This window comes from Choloepus didactylus, chromosome 21 (genome assembly GCF_015220235.1).
Source record: "Choloepus didactylus isolate mChoDid1 chromosome 21, mChoDid1.pri, whole genome shotgun sequence".
NCBI lineage: Eukaryota > Metazoa > Chordata > Mammalia > Pilosa > Megalonychidae > Choloepus > Choloepus didactylus.
This window is the reverse complement of record NC_051327.1, coordinates 17,369,312-17,382,215: the sequence shown is the minus strand read 5'-3', so window position 1 is coordinate 17,382,215 and position 12,904 is coordinate 17,369,312. Positions and strand designations below refer to the sequence as shown.

The window sequence follows — 12,904 nt, the reverse complement described above, 5'->3', positions numbered from 1 at the left end:
GGTTGCCATTGGCCATCCTCCAGTGAAGGTACCTGATTGTTGATGACTTACCTTGGACATTTTATGGCCTTAAGACTGTAACTGTGTAACCAAATAAACCTCTTTTATAAAAGCTAATCCATTTCTGGTGTTTTGCAAAAGGGCAGCATTAGCAAACTAGAACCTATGGTAATTGTATGTTTACCTTTTTGAGGAACAGCCAAATTATTTCCCACAGTGGTTGTACCATTTTACAGTTCCACCAGCAATGCACAAGGCTTCCAATTTCTCCACATCCTCACCAAAACTTATTTCCATTTTTCTTATAAAGGCCATCCTACTGCAGGTGAAGTGGCATCTCATTTTGGTTTTGATTTGCATTTCCCTAGTGGGTAATAATGCTGAATATCTTTTCATGTGTCTGTTGTCTCTGTTTGTATATTTTCTTTGGAGAAATGTCTATTCAAGTCCCTTGCCCATTTAAGAAATCTTTTTGTTGCTGAGGTGTAAGAGTTCTTTATACATTCTGGATGTTAGACTCTTATCACATACATGATTTGAAAATATTTTCCCCAAGTCTGTGGGTTATCTTTTCACTCTCTTCTTAGTGTGCTTTGATGCCCAAGGGTTGTTAATTTTGATGAAGTCCAATATATCTATTTTTCTTTGGTGGCTTGTGCTTTTGGTGTCACATCTAAAAACCTATTGTCAAATGAAGATTTATTCCTATGTTATCTTCTCAAAGTTCCATAGTTTTAGCTCTTACATGTATGTCTTTGATCCACTTCAAGTTAACTTTTGTATATAATGTGAGGTAGGGATACAAAGTCATTCTTTTGCATGAGAATAGCCAGTTGTCCAGGCAGCATTTGTTTTGAAAGACTATTCTTTTCCCATTGAATGGCCTTGGCACCCTTGTCAAAAATCAACTGACAGTAGATATATGGGTTTATTTCTGGACTCTCAATTCTATTGCATTAATCAATGCTTCTACCCTTATGCCAAGACCACACTGTTTTGATTACAGTAGCTTTGTAATAAGTTTTGAAATTAGAAAGTGTAAGTCCTCCAACTTTGTTCTTCTTTTTCAAGATTGTTTTGGCTCTTTCGAGTCCCTTGCAATCTGATATGAATTTTAGGATCAGCTTTTCCATTTCCACAAATAAGGCTGTTGGGATTTTGGTAGGGACTATGTTGAATGTACAGCTCACTTCGGGGGAGTATTGCCATCTTAACAATATTAAGTCTTCCAATCCAGGAACATAGGACGTCTTTCCATTTATTCAGGTCTTTAATTTCTTTCAACAATGTTTTGAAGTTTTCTGTGTACAAGTCTTTCATCTCTATGGTTAAATTTATTCCTACATATTTTCTTTTTTTTGATGCTATTTTAAATGGAATTGTTTTCTTAATCTCCTTTCAGGATTGTTCATTGCTAGAGAGGTATTGGATTTTAACCATAGAATAAAATAAATATCCTCCCATCCATACAGATATAAATAAATAATTGAATAAATAAATAAACAGGAGAGAGGAGCAGCTCTTTCTCACAGTGGAATTCCAATCAATAAATGTAGAAAGGAAAGAGGGAAATAGAGAACTGCCATTAGACCAATACTGCAGTAGTAACTGTTGCAAATAAGACCCACCATGCATGTGCTAAAATTAGTGGGCAAAATTCCTGGGAGAAACAGGATTCGCATAGTCTCAAGGTCTGTCCCCAGATACTTATTAACTACAGAGGGCAAAATAGTGACTTGACTGTGGAGAAACCTGGCAGACAGCAACCTAATCAAGAGATCAGGGTAAACCTCATTAGTAAAAAGACTTATTGATGACATCTGGAACCCCTGGATATGAGGCACTAAGAACACACCGTTTCTGTGGTGTTCTTGCCACAAATGCATAACCCCAGGCCAGTCACAAGGAAACGTCAGACAAATCCAAACTGAAGGACAATCTACAAAATAACTGACCAATCTTCTTCAGAAGTCTCAAGTTTATGAAAGACCAGGAAAAACGAAGGAACTGTCTGAGAAGATGTGGCAGCCAAATGCCAGGGGGGGTCCTGGGTAGGATCCTGGAACAGAAAAGGGACAGCAGTGGAAAAACTGGTGGAATCCATTTTAATTCTCTGGTATAATGTGGTAGGTTGAATTCTGTACCCCAATAAACACATGTTCTTAACCTTAATCTGCATTCCTGGGGGGGGGGGTAAACCCATCATAAACAGGACCTCTTGAAGATGCCATCTTAGAAAGTGTGGCCCAACTGAATGATGGGGTCTCAGTCTGGATTAGTGGAGGCCTTATAAGGAGAAGGCCAAGGGGAGAAGTCAGCGGGACCCTGAAAGAAAAAGGAGAGGGCATGGCCATGTGATGGGAGACAGAAATAAGAAACCCCAAAGATTGCTGGCAGCCAGGACTAGAACGCCACAGATCTCTGGGGAGAAAGCAAGCATTCCTGGGATCCTGATTTCTGACTTCCAGCCTCAAAACTGTGAGCCAATAAATTCCTGTTATTCAAGCCAATCCACTGTGTGGTATTTGACAGAGCAGCCTGGCAAACTAAGACATACAGTTAATAGTATCGTACTAAGGTTAATTTCTTGGTTTTAATAATTTTTAGATGGTTAGATAAGACGTTAGTTAAAATCAGGAGAAGGGAGTATAGGAACTCTATACTATTTTTTGCAATTCTTCTGTAATTCTAAAATTATTTCAAATTTAAAAGAAAAAAAAAAAAGAATGTGGGAACCTAAATAGGATCCTGGAAAAGAAAAAACTGGACAAGAACAGAAAAAACTAGTGAAATTCACACAAGAGATGTAGTTTGGTTCAGGCCTGCTGACCAAGCCTGTGCGGAGTTCGTAAATTAAGTTTTCCCGGAAGACAGCCAAGCTCATTCACTTACAAATTGTCTGCGGTTGTCTTCTTGCTAAAACAAAAGCACTGAGTAGTTGCAACAGACACCATAGGGGCCAAAAACCTAAAATACTTACTCTCTGGCCCTTTGCAGAAAAAGCTGTCAACCTCTGGTTTAATTAATAATCTTGTACTAATGTTGATTTCCTGTTCTTGAGAATTGTATTAGGATTTTGTAAGAGATTAACATTAGGAGAAGCAGGGTAAGAGATATAAAGAAACTCTGTACCATTTTTGCAACTTTTCTCTAAGTTTAAAATTGGTAAAAAGTAAAAAGTTAAAAAAACAAGAACCCAGCTGCATCTTTATTGTGAGCCCTTCTTACCAGCTTCCCAGACACACTTTACACCATCCTGCCTGTTTTTGCTTTACTGTTCTCCCTCCCCAAAATGTTCTTCCCCTTCTGAGCCATCAAAGCTCCACCTTCAAGGATTTTCAAGGATTAACTCGTGCCACCTCCTCCATGAAGCCTCCCCTCCTATCTCACACTCACACCCAGTTATGGCACTGGGATCAGAGTCACCTGCTTCCCTGTCTACTTCCTCACCCAATTATGAGCTGCCCAGCAGCAGACTTATGCCCTATTCATCTTTGTATCGCTAACAAGTGATGAATAAACATCTGAGGACCTGGATTTCTCAAAAATGCTAAGGAACAAGGGTTAATACCTCTGCCTCCCAAAAAACAAGCCTTCAGAATTGTAGAAGCGAGAAAGCCTGCCTGGCCAGCTACAGCGCTGGGTTTCCTGCCTGCTTAGAGAAATGTTATTTCACAGGCGCAGATTCAGAGACCTAAGGGCCAAGCACACTCTCTAAGGTCCCACTGATAGCAACTGGCGGAGGGAGACTGAAGGACCCAGCAAGACCCTCTCTGACCATGTCCTGTTGCAACCCTATCACGTGCTACACACACACACACAAGGAAGGGGGTGGCACACGCCCGGCTCATGGTGGTCCCAGGTGGTTCTCCTGTTGCGTTTCAACCAGGGCAGCGAGGACCGGGCGGCCACATCAGGGGTCTGGGCAGCAGCTGCACACACACAGCGGGTCTGGGGCAGGGCATTGCTCTGTCCAAAAAGCAGCTTCAGACCAGCTCTTGCCACAAGCTGACAGGAAGCAGTAACACTGATGGAAGATGTGCGCATCCTCTTCTTCCCTAGACAGTCCAGATTTTGTCACGGGATCAGCTCGATGGCATTGTTTGGACACCCCCCAGCTTTGCTTGCATTTCATTCCGACATTGGGTCATTGCCATACGTTTAAAGGATGGTCATCTAGGTGATCTGCGGCTGTGTATTCAGGCCATGTTTTTAAGTTCTAGAATCTGGTGAGTGCAGTTACTAAAAACTCACAACAACATAAATAAATTTGTAATAATTAGACTATCTTTGCTTCTGTCACAGAGGAATGTCTTGCGGTTTCTATAAAAGCATCCACAATTATTAAACCCTTTACAAGACTGCCCATCAGCACCAAGCCATGAGCTGAATAGAACTTTTTATTGTCCCGACCAGGTTCTCTCGTAAAACAAAATCCTTTGGTGCTGGTCTGATAATAATGCCCATTACTCGGGGTAAGGACAGGAGGTCACATCGGGTACTCAGATAATGCTCCATCTCGCAGACACTGCCCAGAGAGCTGCACGCTTGGCTGCAGCCAACTGGGACAAGCTTGGGTTACGGGAACCGCTGCTCCACTGCATCTGTTGGGGCTCCCTGTTGGAAAAGACATCTGCTGTGGCAAGGGGTGCAGCCTGCAGGAGGGGCTGGGGGGTACATTTCTCCAGGCCGCAGCACTGGGAAAAGGTGGGAAAAGGCTCTGGGTGCCTGACCCTGACCCTGTGAGGCTGATGCATAACTATGCCAAGTCCACTGCAGGGAAGGTGACTCTCCTGGGCTCCCAACCTCCCGGAGGTGACTCAGGAAGCTTTTTTCTCATGACTCCACCATCCCAATGTATGACTTCCAGATAGATGGTTGGAGGACCCAGCCCCAGCTCTTACGTGCTTCAGTCCAGAAGTCACACACATCTCTTCCTTGCACAGCCCATCAGCCGAAATGAACTTCAAGAGGGCTAAGAAATGTGGGCAGCACACAGAGTGAGCAGCAAATGTGTCTGCTGCATGTGTACAGGACTTGCTGAAGGTGAAGGACAGCCAGTGGCAGAACTGGTGGGAGTCTGGTTACTCAAGGACTCATCACCACTGTGTGACTGTGAAAACCTTGTGGCTCGCACTCCCCTTATCTAGCACATGGAGAGATGAGTAGAAAAATAGGGACTAAAATTAGATGAAGAATAGGGTGGGATGGAGGGGATGGAAAGAGTTAGGGGTTCTTTTTTGCTTTTATTTTTATTTTGGAGTAAGGAAGAGGTTGAAAAATTGATTCTGGTGATGAATGCACAACCGTATGATGGTGCTTTGAATAATTCATTGTACACTGTGGATGACTGTAGGGTGTGTGAATATATCTCAATTAAACTGTATTAAAAAAAGTAAATGAACAATGGGAGGAGGAGGGGAATGGGATTTTGGGATGTTCTTTTTTATTTTCATTTTTATTTTATTTTTTGGAGTAATGAAAATGTTCAAAGTTTGTGGTAATAAAGCACAACTATATGACGATACTGTGAAACACTGATTGTACACTTTGTATGTTATGTGGTTATATCTCAATAAAATTGCAAAAAAAAAAAAGCTCATCACCTATAAACCTGATTTTTTTATTGAGATATAACTCATGTGCCATAAAATTCCACATCTTAAAGTGTACAGTTCGGTGGTTTTTAGTATATTCATACAGTTGTGCAACCATCACCACTAATTCCAGAACATATTCATCACCCCAGAATGAAATCCCATTCCCATTGGCAGTAACTCCTCATTCCTGATTTCTTAATAGTGGACAGAGTAAATTGTCTAAGAATGTCTTCTCCTCTTTGCTCTGGACATCAGGAAACTGAACCAAATCTGCAGAGCCTCTGGCAGCTCAATACTACCCTTATCCATAGGTTCTCTCCCTCTCATTTTCTATTTGCCGTGACTCCTCATCTATTTACTTTTTCTAAATAAATACTAATTGTTATAACAATTAACGTGTATTAAGGACTCACGCTATGATATTCTAGTATTCCATTTAATCCTTATAACAACCCTGAGATAATGGCGTTGTAGTTATCACAGAGGCTAAAATCTCTTGTCCAAAGTCAGGGACCTAGCGCAATATCCCTCATAAACATAGATGCAAAAATCCTCAACGAAATACTAGCAAACTGCCTCTAATAGCACATTAAAAGAATTATCCACCATGACCAAGTGGGATTTATCCCAGGTACACAAGGGTGGGTCAGCACAAGAAAATCAATTAATGTAACCCAACACATTGACAGAATGAAGCAAAGCCAGGGAACTGACAAGTGGTAGAACCAGGATTCAAACCCAGTCTAGCTGGAACCATCCATCTGCTGGCCCTTAAAAACTTTTCTAGAACAAGGCAGTGACAGAGGCTGCTTCATTTAATGACCTGGGGTTCATTTTGCAGTTTCACATGCTGGCAGCACCATCGGGTGACAGCACTGCACAACATTCAGTACTCCCTGGGGATGGCATGGATATGGTAGAGGCTGTGTCTGGCGAGGGCTGACTTTCATCTTGGTGCCCCTTGTGTGCGTCGGGCTCAGCATGACACAGGTGCTCACTAGATGTTTGCTAAATGACTGAAGGAACAGATCTCCTAGACCAGAGCCATCTGCCCACACTTCGTGGTGCTACACTGGCCCAAATGTCTGTGGGAGCATTTGCACAGAACCAGCGCTGCTTTCTGAGAACTCCCGGCTCTGTCTCTAACAGCAGTTATTGCAAACTGCCCCAGTGTGCCAGGTCCCAACCAAGTGTTCCTAAAAACTAAAGAATATCCCGAGCTCCATCTTGCTCCTCCTGCTGTTCAGACTGTGTATGCAATTTCTCACCCAGTTTGTTTCTTCCAGATTAGAAGTCTTTCACAACAAACTTCACCTCACCAGAGGCTACACTCCTGCAGGTATTTGGCTGAAGGGCCGAACCAGCCACCGTCAATACTACAGCCAGAGACTTCCTGCTCCCATAAGTAGGGCCTGCAACCCACTGACAGCTTGAAGCAGCTACAGAAGACAGACCATCAGCCCAGATTCCCTTAAGATTAAGGGAGCTAGAAATCCCCAAGGGGGAAACTGAGGCAGGGTTAACTTAGGGCAGTGGCTGGCTGATAAGCAAAGGGCAAATTCCAAGCAGTCAGGCCATGAGAAAGACATCTCTTAGAATAGCAATAAACAGCACCTGGGGGCAACGTACCCCACCTGAGTGAGTCATCCATGACCAAGTATCAACTGAGGATGAAAAAAAGGGGAGGGAAGTAAAATAGTTAATAAAAATTACAAAAGGAACAAAAACCTATAAAAGCAGATTGCCCCCACAGTGCTGGGGCCTCTTGCCTCTCAGCTCTTGTTTCTTGTGAGTGTGCCCGCAAGTCCTCTTACATGTGTTCTTAATAAACTTTCTACCTGCTTACTCAAAAAAAAAGAAAAAAAAAAAAAAAAAAGGAAGCCGTAGTCACTCATTCATTTATTCATCCATTCAATATTTATCGAGAGCTCACCTTACGCCTGGCACTGTTCTTATGCAACAAACTTACATGTCAACAACAGAGACGTTCCCTGTTCTCACGAATTCATTCTATTCCAACCATACTGCCATCAAGGAGAAGTAGAATTAGACTTTATTATAAGTCACTTCCATATCCTTTATGGAATATTCATATCCATTAAGGAAGTCAAGAGAGAAGAAATAAAACTCAAAACAATAAGATGGTGAGAGGCATCATAATTTCTTATGTGAAGGAAGGGTGATAAAAGCAGGGCTTAAAGGGGGACGCAAAATGAGACGAAATAGTTTCAGTGGCTGAGAGATTCCAAATGGAGTCGAGAGGTCACTCTGGTGGACATTCTTATGCACTATATAGATAACACCTCTTAGGCTTTAATGTATTGGAATAGCTAGAAGTAAATACCTGAAACTACCAAACTCCAACCCAGCAGTCTGGACTCCTGAAGACAATTATATAATAATGTAGATTACAAGGGGTGACAGTGTGATTGTGAAGACCCTGTGGATCACACCCCCTTTAGCTAGTGTATGGATGAGTGGAAGAATGGGGATAAAAACTAAAGGACAAATGGGATGGGATGGGGGCATGATTTGGGTGTTCTTTCTTCACTTTTATTTTTTATTCTTGTTCTGGTTCTTTCTGATGTAAGGAAAATGTTCAGAGATAGATTGTGGTGATGAACGCATAACTATGTTATCATACTGTGGACAGTGGATTGTATACCATGGATGATTGTATGGTATGTGAATGTATTTCAATAAAACTGAATTTAAAAAAAAAAAAAAAAAAAAAAAAAGCAGGGCTTAAAGACGATCTCACCATGGTACCACGGACCGATCTTGGGGTGCGATGGGGAGTAGGGAGGAATTACCTTACCGACTCAGGGAGGCCACTTAGGGGGCTGGTGCAGCAGGAAATGACAAGGGGCTCCACTGAGAGTAGGAAGAGATTGAAAGACTAAAAACTGACAGGACGTGGTGGTAGAAAAAGACCCGGAATGAAGAAGAGGCAAAAGGCAATGGTGTCTTGTGCTTAGGAGCTTCAGGGCCAGGAGGGTGATGAGGGCACTGATCAGGCTGGAACCCTTGCTGGGGGATGCTTCAGGTAGGTGTTGCTAAATGCCCTTATGGAGTTTGCAAATTACATTACAGAACGGACTGTGTCTAACGCCCACGTATTATGGTGTGGTTTCATTAACCGCAAGGGTTCTAAAACCCTTACCCAAAAACCACTAAACGCTCTTCTCCACAAGACCACAAATCCCTGACAGAAAACTTTCCAACGACTGGAATGCATCTCAACCTACCCCACCCCTGAAAGAATCTAGGCATAATTGGCTAATACCTTCTCCTGTGTATTCAGGAACCACCATCCCAGTTTGTAGAGCTGAAAACCGACCCGGAGTGACCTATAGATATGGAGTCATCTCATCTTCATTCAGGGAAGGTCACCATGAGTTCATGTGTCCCTACACAGTCCTGCAACCTTTGTACAGACCCAACGCAATGACGAGGTACACTCGCAAGGATCAAAGTATCGCAAGATCACCACGCTCTACGGGCACTTGCATAAGCACCAAAGCAGGAGCTGATGTGGAAGGCTGAGCTCTGCAATCAGGGTAGGATGGGAAGGGCCACAGGAAAAAGTACCCAAGATAAAACCAGGGAGATAATAACAACAACAACAAAAAGACTAAACACGTTTCACAAATTTCACCTAGAAGTAAGTTACGCGAGTTCCACATTACAAGACACACCCCACAGCGTCCACCCTCCTTCTTGTTATCACAGCCAGGTGGACAAGGCCAACTTCTTCCATTCCATTGTCCTGGCACCATATAGCTCCTGAAGACTTGAGTTCTCTGAGAACAGGCTCCAGCTGACAGTGCCACAGCTTGGCCCATCTTTAAATTCTAATTTAGCCTCGAAACATGATTTTCTGGGAAGGGATGTGTGTGATTGTCTCAAAGCAGATTGGGAAGATTCGCTATTCCAGCACCCCAATTAAAGGACAATTCTTGGTTCATATCGTAGTCTACCCCGACCCAAGTCACCTCTTTAGAAGTAAAATAAGCCCTCCACATCAGTAATTTTCTCTATAAACCCCCAAAAGGAAGCACCAGGTCCTCCAAGTGCTCTATTCACAATGTAGCCAAGCATTAACGAGTTGCCACACCAACAGCATCAGGCACACTGGTGGCTAGGGAGTTTGGCTCCATTGGATCCAACCAACAGGAACCACCAGCTTGCCAAGAAACACATTTTGCCCCATGGGACACCTCCACCACCTTCTCACACACACACACACACACACACACACACGCTAATCCCAACAGGTACACAACTGATGTAAACGTCTCACGTGGGAAGGGTTAGAGAAGAAAATTACTTCTAAGATGCAGTGCTCTAAAACAGCATGGTTATAAATTTAGGTGCAGTTAAGACTCCCAAATGATTGCTAATTCACCCAGACAGAAGGACACGTGGCAGTTAGAAAGTCTGAATGCTCAATACAAGAAAACACTGTTCTGTGCTAGCCCTATTTAAAAGCCTTCCCATCACTTAGCAGGGCTCACAAGGACCTTTAGAGACCCCCACATCTGCTGCTCAGCCTCATGCACCCGGCACCCTCTACACCCCAGAGGTAATATGTCTTTGTGGGCTCCAAGAACTCCTAACCATCCTCCAAGACCCAACCCAAATGTCACCTCTTCTGTGGAGCCTGGCCTGACTATTCTCCATAAAGGCAGCCCCCTCTAGAGTGTTCACCAGCACACTATTACAGTAGCACCTGCCAGGCTGGGCAGGAATAACATGCAGCTTACATGCATTTTCTCAAGAATGAACTCAGCACCCTCTGCCTTCATTGCTTATTTTTATGTTTGCCTTCCTCACCATCAGAGTTCTCTCTCGGGTGCCTGAACCAAGACTTAAACACAGAAGCCCCCTCACCGCAGCAGAGTTCATTAATAGCAAAAAGCTGGAAATGACACAAACTGTCTTCAATGATACTGGTTACTGGAATACTCTGCAATTTTTAAAAAGAATGAGGTTTAAAAAAAAAACAATGAGGTAGATCTTCACATTGTGAAACAGAAAGCTATAAGACATCCAAGTTAAGTAACAAAAAGCAAGCTTCAGTAAGACTAGTATCATCTTAGATATGTTAAAAATCTAAATAACTGAAAATAATTATAAATAATAAATATTTAAATAGAAATGTTGTGATATGAAAAGCAAAACATCTGGATATTATACACTACACACCACTAATGGCAATTTTGTCTCAGTTTAAGGTTACGAAGGACTTTCACTGTCTATATTGCATTTTCCTTTAACAGTTTATTATAGTTTTTCTTAATATTTTTGTAAGCAGAAAAAATATTTTTACAAAAAGAAAATAGACACTTCTCCACTTCGCTTTCTTCTAATTTTAAAATTTAAATGAACATGTTAGAAGTTAAGCTTATCTTAGGTTAGTTGTCTTTTTCTTACTCCCTTGTTATGGTCTCTTTGAAATGTTCTTTTATTGTATGTTTGTTTTCTTTTTAACTTTTTTTTCATACAGTTGATTTAAAAAAGAAGGGAAAGTTAAAAAAAAAAAAAAAGAAAAACAAGGAAAAAAAAAAGATGTAGTACCCCCTTGAGGAGCCTGTGGAGAATGCAGGGGTATTCGCCTACCCCACCTCGATGGTTGCTAACATGACCACAGACATAGGGGACTGGTGGTTTGATGGGTTGAGCCCTCTACCATAAGTTTTACCCTTGGGAAGACGGTTGCTGCAAAGGAGAGGCTAGGCCTCCCTATGGTTGTGCCTAAGAGCCTCCTCCCGAATGCCTCTTTGTTGCTCAGATGTGGCCCTCTCTCTCTGGCTAAGCCAACTTGAAAGGTGAAATCACTGCCCTCCCCCCTACGTGGGATCAGACACCCAGGGGAGTGAATCTCCCTGGCAACGTGGAATATGACTCCCGGGGAGGAATGTAGACCCGGCATCGTGGGACGGAGAACATCTTCTTGACCAAAGGGGGGATGTGAAAGGAAATGAAATAAGCTTCAGTGGCAGAGAGAGTCCAAAAGGAGCCGAGAGGTCACTCTGGTGGGCACTGTTACGCACACTTTAGACAACCCTTTTTAGGTTCCAAAGAATTGGGGTAGCTGGTGGTGGATACCTGAAACTATCAAACTACAACCCAGAACCCATGAATCTCGAAGACAGCTGTATAAAAATGTAGCTTATGAGGGGTGACAATGGGATTGGGAAAGCCATAAGGACCACACTCCACTTTGTCTAGTTTATGGATGGATGAGTAGAAAAATAGGGGAAGGAAACAAACAGACAAAGGTACCCAGTGTTCTTTTTTACTTCAATTGCTCTTTTTCACTCTAATTATTATTCTTGTTATTTTTGTGTGTGTGCTAATGAAGGTGTCAAGGATTGATTTAGGTGATGAATGTACAACTATGTAATGGTACTGTAAACAATCGAAAGTACGATTTGTTTTGTATGACTGCGTGGTATGTGACTATATCTCAATAAAATGAAGATAAAAAAAACTCAGTGAAATATAATAAGAAATTTGGTTACTTTAAAAAGTTGGGTTATATGTAATTTTTACTTTTTCTCATTGAAACTTTTATATGTTTTCCAAATTTTATTCAAGGAGCATATATTTGTGTTGTAATCAGAAAATAAACAATAAACATTATTTTTACTGTTATCTCTAAAAAAAAAAATTAGTATTGTTGATATTCTACCTTTGCATCATGCTCTTAAATGGCTTGGCATGGCACCATTACCAATGTTATCTGTATTTGAAATTTTGATATTTTGTTCACCATGGACTTTGTGCATTACTTTTGATTTTTTAAAACCTTGCATTCAAATACTATTTCCTGAGTTTTTTGGTGCCCCTTAAATTTGGGGCCCAAGGCAAATGCCTCACTATCCTTCCCTGCTTTAAAACCTGAAGCACACTTTTTCACTTTAATTATTATTCTGGTTATTTTTGTGCGTGTGGTAATGAGGGTGTTGGGGATTGATTTTGGTGATGAATGTACAACTATGTAACAGTACTGTGAACAATCAAATGTATGATTTGTTTTATATGACTGTGTGGTATGTGAATATATCTCAATAAAATGAATATTAAAAAAAAAAATTTAAATGAATCTGATCTTTAACAAAGTCAAATCCCCAAGCTCTAAGCTGAGGTCTAGGGATCTGGGGTGACTTGTCAAAAGACAAAGAGTGCCAGAACCAGAGCTTGAATTCAGGGTCACTGCCTCTCAACCCAGTGCTCTGCTAGCAACCTGCTGCTGGCCTCTCTGCAATCATGGAAGGTCCTATAATTCTATAAGCTTG

The 12,904-nt window shown here is 41.9% G+C and overlaps 1 protein-coding gene across 4 annotated transcripts in view; it reads right to left on the bottom strand.

Annotated features, from left to right (window-relative positions):
- Window positions 1-12,904, bottom strand: part of LOC119517569 (NADPH--cytochrome P450 reductase) — a 71,855-nt gene that overhangs the window by 46,873 nt on the left and 12,078 nt on the right. The window lies entirely within an intron of this gene.